Source organism: Nicotiana tabacum, chromosome 22 (genome assembly GCF_000715075.1).
Source record: "Nicotiana tabacum cultivar K326 chromosome 22, ASM71507v2, whole genome shotgun sequence".
NCBI classification, from domain to species: domain Eukaryota; kingdom Viridiplantae; phylum Streptophyta; class Magnoliopsida; order Solanales; family Solanaceae; genus Nicotiana; species Nicotiana tabacum.
This window is the reverse complement of record NC_134101.1, coordinates 201,483,579-201,489,789: the sequence shown is the minus strand read 5'-3', so window position 1 is coordinate 201,489,789 and position 6,211 is coordinate 201,483,579.

The window sequence follows — 6,211 nt, the reverse complement described above, 5'->3', positions numbered from 1 at the left end:
AATAAAACATCGAAAATACATCCCTTTTGGTTTCTTCTAGCAAGAAATCTTCGTTATTGTTATTGTTGGAGGTTTCTTTAAAGATTTCGAACAAGAAAAAGAAAGAGTAAACCAACCATGTCAAAAGAAGTTGTCACTCTCCAATTATTGATTTTATCTCCACATATTAATTAAATTTGAATAATTTCAAGAGATATTATTAAGACATACATAATTTATGCTAATTAAACGTTGATGGTATATTTTTAATCTAATCTTTGATTTTTAATTGGTGAAAAGAAAGGACATTGTGGGGAAAAAACTATGTGGAAAACAAACCGTCTTTCAACGACACATCAAGCAAGCATACATAGAATTGAAAGATATCTCATCTATCACAATTAAGTTTCGTTTATACGTAGAGATAAAGATCTGGTATTAAAGAACATCTAAGTTTCGTTATCATATTATGAAAATATATTATAAAGTTTGGATGCTTCCAATTCCAATTTTATACGAATAATTTGGGTTTGGAAACTTTCTCTTTTCTAATTTGAAAGTACTATTGTTTGGTTTAGAAATATTTATAAATAAAAAGAAAATAAAACCAAACACACATGCATACACACGTATAATCTCCTATTGTATTCTTCTCCCTGTTTGCTTTAGTTTCTACTTTTGTCAACACCGATTTTGACATAGTTTATTACTGTACCTTCAGTCGAAATTAAGACCATTTGAACGGGTACTTCCAATATTGTTGAGTTTTTAAGGACTTCAATTATTGAATGTTCCTCTTGAATCTGTTCATTTACTGTGGTTGTGTGTAATTACACCTAATTTCTATTATGTGAATCATTCACGAAAAAAAAAGTTAAAAACCTTTCAAAAAAATTATCCATAGGTGTTGTGATTAAAATAGAATAGTAATATAAGAATAAGAAATAAAAATAAAAGCTACGAATTTAGTACCCCATTAGCATGAGGATGAACGCAATGATGATGCCCAGAGTTCATAAAATCTACAATAACATTAATAAAAAAGAGATATATATAATTTCTTGTAATTCCAAATCATATAACGTGCAACGCACGTTTATAGAGACTAGTATTATATTAAAAGTATGAACCCTTAATTTATATCTATCTATCTATTTATATCTATCTATCTATCTATATTATTATAAAAGCACGAATATTTCATGCTAAATATTGAGTGACTAAAATATCCCTAAAATATTGATTGACTTTTATATCCTTAACTATTTATATTAATTTTGACAAGAACTTATAATTGAAGGTCATAACTGGAAATAGACACGTTAGGATGAAGAGTTGTAGTAGAATATGGACTCAATAGTGGAAGAAGTAGAATTATGAATGGAATAAGAAAAAATAAATCCTACAACTAAATATTCTAAACTTCCCTCTAAACGTGACTTGACTTAAAATATTTGTGCAACGCACGAGTATAGAGGCTAATATAATATTAAAAGCATGAACCTTTAAAATTAAAAGTCAAATTACATATTTACCCCTTTTAAAAATCTAAGTACCCCACCTATAAAAAAAATAGCAAATTTATTTGAAGGGATGTGATCCTTCGGAACAAATACTAATGTCCCAAAAGCTCTCTGTCCTAAAAAACTAGCCAACAACTGCTTAGAAGAAAATTAAATTAAAATAACAAGTTTGTTTGAAGGGACGCATACCTTCGTAATAGGTTACTATTGTTCCGAACAGTTTCTATGTACTCTTTTGAATCTTTGAGATGTTCTATTTCAAAGATCTTGTTATCATGGGATAAAAATTTACAAGGCACAATTATCACTTTTGGATTTCATCCGCAATAATTACATGGGATAATTTAGAATGCTGATTGGCATGTAGTTACAAATCCCGCGCAGTCATTTCTCAATTAGCGGTACTCCCTTGCTTCTTTTAATTATACTGATAACATTAGCGCCCCATCATCTTAATATTTCATAAAAAACGTATTAATTCAAAGGCGAAAATGTATTATCACATAATATTTATATATGTATTATGCATTAGTTATATCTCTTTCCCAAGAAAACAACTTCACTATCTGTTCTATTAGTAATTCAAAGCAAGTTGCCTAGCAATTTATGCTTTTTTCTCACGTTCTCATTATACTTGATAAAATGGGAATAGATTTTGTCGAATCATTTCGCATTAGAAAGAAAGATGAAGAAATGTTACTGGAAAAAAAAACTAGACAATTATCAAGTTCAAAGAAAAAGATCTTCAGAAGCATAAGAAGTTTGATAATTTAGAAGGAAGTTCAAATGTTATCCAAAGATTAGGTCCACTGCTGCTAAGTTTTTGAGAGTTAAAAAAAAGTTACACGAAGGGAGACATTTGCATTAAAAAAGACTCTGCCCTTTTCATGGGAAAAAATATCAATTTGTTTATTTATAATGTTTTGAATATTGTTTAAGGCTTGAAGTTTGTGATGGAGATGTTGTATTCATGCTATACTTTTTGACACTACAAAATATATGTTAGGTTTTCATGTCAATACATTCAATCTATCTCTGAGAAGGTCAAAATATTATTTATATAAATTTTTAGTATATTAACAGATTGAAAATACTTTAATCGAAAGAACACAAGTCAAATAAGCTTTTTAAATAAATTATTTTTAACATATGGACTATATTTTAATGGCGTAGTAGCACGAATCTAAATACTATCTCAAGTTGGTGTTGAGTAAAGAGAAAGAATTTACTTTTTTTGTCAAAATTGATACGATAGTGAAAATTCAAGTAGGAGCTTAATTAAGAAAAATAGCAATGATACAAAGGAAGAGGATGAAAAGAAATAATGAAGATCACTCCCAATATTAATAAAATAATTCAAAATTAAAAATAAATTAGCGGCCTTTCTTTTACATGTAAATGAACTTTGAACTGATTTGAATTTGAAATTGTATTTGTCAAAAAAGTATTATTGCTTGTGTATCAATCAAAGTATCAATTTTAGTATTTCTCTTCATATAAAAGATGTGCTGGTATAATATTCCAAATTTGATCTGTATTCTTTAACCGATAATTCTCCTAATGCTTTTATTCTTATTAGTTTCCGCAAATTATCTATCTATATTTACGCAAAAATAATTATTCAATAAAAGGATTTCTACACAATATATACTATAGGTATAAGTGAATTCTATGTTATTATCTGTTTAGCTAAATGATTCACGATTTTCATAAATTAAGATATCAACTAACAATAGCAATAACAACTCAGTATAATCTCACAAATATGATCTGGAGAGGGTAGTGTGTACGCAGACTTTACCCCTACCTTGATGGGTATAGATGTTGTTTTCATAGACCCTCTATTCAAGAAGACAAAAAGAGACAATAGAACAATAAAAGCCAGAAAAATAATACCAGCAACCTAAGAAGTAGAAAATTAGATAGAAAAAACAATATCACTAACCAGTAACAATGGCAAGGTACTTGAAAAACGGAGCAGAAAAAAAGTATGAACACAACATAAACAACTAGCAGTCTAAGACAAGATACTATCAGACTAGCCTTACACTAAGTACAGAGTAGAAAACACTCAACTACCTCCTAACCTTCAACCTTAATGCTCGACCTCCACACCTATTTATCAAGTGCCATGTTCTCGAAAAGCTGAAACCACCTCATGTCCCACTTGATCTAAATTTAAATATCATCTATTCATATTAATAATTATGTAATATGAAGCATGTTGTAATTTGACAACACAAGTTTTGGTAATGACAAAGCAATTGAGACACATAAAAGCAGCATATAGCAAGAATATCATTTATAAGGAAGTTTATGTAAGATTCACTTTATTATATTTTATACCTCTTAAGATTGAAATAAATTAAACAATTATGTGTTTCTAATTAAACTTCGATTGTTTATCTTTATAGGTTTAAAAGATATCTAATTATATTAACCTTGACAAATAAGTTACAGCACGAAAATCCACATTGATAATTCACATAAACCTGTGGTTTATTCATTTATGGATAATTATACACTTAAAACTTTATTTTACTAATAATAATATTATTAATTTGTGTACTACATACGTGTCGAGAAACAAGTTATACTAATGGTGGGAAGCCCTTAAGACAAAAGTTAAATTACTAAAATACCCTTCTAATTAAATATCCTATTAATAAAAATTTAAAAACAACTAATGGCAAATAACCTACATACCCCTTCATGAAGGGTCGCGAGCCACAAGCAACTATTAGATGCATAACCCCTTTTAAATGCAATGTTAAAAAAAAAAAATTAATATCCATAATATCATCAAGCATCTGTAATCATATTTGTAGAGGGTGTTTTCTTTGTTTGTGTCTATTGATACACAAAAGCGAAGAAATTGAACAAGTATTACAATAATTTTTCTAAAACAATTTCATGTCTAGCACTTCTTCTTCATCTTGTTTCCAATATAAAGGTAACGAGTCAAACGACATGACAATTATATGTCAGTAACATTGCTGATTTTTATCTTTCCATAGTTCTCCATTTACATCTTTCTACTTTCTGCATTTTTCTAAATTTATAAATCAAGCAATTAAAAAGAATTAATTACAAAATATAAATTTCACGGCAAAATAATTTATTCTCTTTTTGATTATGATGCATTAGAAAGTATTAATATATGATCAAGGAAGTGATTCAACAAGAACGATTAGGCTGGAGTCGGTCGGAAAGACTTTAAATTTTTGTGAGCAAATTAATTATCATAAAAAATGCATGTATTGTATCTATAATTAACCCCATTTCGCTTACCAGTTTAGGAAAAAAAAGCAATGAGATACGTACTACATAAATTTGTTTAGTGTGGTAGAACCCAATTCCTATGGCAATGAGAGCACAATTGAAATTCCTAGAGAGAGTGTTCTTCACTCGAAAAGAATTTCATTTTTGTACTTCTTTGGCTGCATTATAATTGTAGATTTTGTTCTTCTATCTCTAATTTTTTTAACCTAACTTTAACTAGCGTTATAACTCTTTATTTGTATCTTTGTTGCGTATAAAAGTGTTTTAAATTTCTTCCTATTTGTAATGACTAATTTTTCTTACTAATGACAGTTATATAGAGTTATTAGGTACAAAAATATGGGAGAAATTCAAATATAGACAGATTTAAACTGGTCGTTCAAAAATAGTCCAGTTTCAAAAGAAATCGACATTTAGCTACTTTTCATGTAAAGATAAATTTGAGCGAAAACACTGTTCAAAACCCGCAAAATGCGCCAGTATATTATATTGGAGTTCCAGCATAAGTATGCTTGAACTCCAGCATATTATACTGGAATTCCAGGATAAGTATGCTGGAATTCCAACATAATATGATGGAGTTTCAGCATAAGTACACTAGAACTCCAACATAATATACTGGAGTTCCAGCAAGTATAATTATCCAGTATAATATACTGGAGTTTGGAGTACCGGTGCTCTAGTCCCCAGTATATTATACTGGAGTCAGCAAAGTATACCGGTCCAGCATAATATGTTGGAGTTCATACATAGGTGCACCGAACTCTAGTATATTATGTTGGACCGGTCTCTGTTGCAGCAAAATAGTGGCTATTTTTTATTGACTTAATAAACGCTGGCTATTTTTGAATGACCAGTCCGAAAACTGGCTATACCGTGCTATTTTTACCAAAAATATGATATGATCACATCACACCTAACACTTTCTTCAAGGCTATATTTTGGGGCATGATCCATTCTAATCATGTTTCGATTGCTTTGAACTCTCTACTTATATTTTCTTCGACTTTTATAACTTGGCCAAACATTATATTAAATAGTATTTTATGTGATTTTTGTATTATTTATTGATAAGCATAATGTGCATGCCGAAGATGTTGAGCGGTCATATTTTACTTGTTTAGATAAACATATGCATCTAATTACCGAGTCTATTACTTAAATGGTTACTCAATATTAGAAATTATCTACTAAAGTCATCATTTTTTTGTTTGTAGCAATAAAGTCACTTAACTGTGCCTATAACACTTAAAAAGTCACTCAACTGGATTTCTCAAATTTTAATTGCCAAAATACCGATTTTACTCTCAAAATTATCAATTACCTATAGAATAAATATATTTTAATAATAAATTGAAAAATAAAATAGTATTTAAGCATATATAATATTGGAATAATAAAATATTGAGCATAGTAAAAAAAATTAA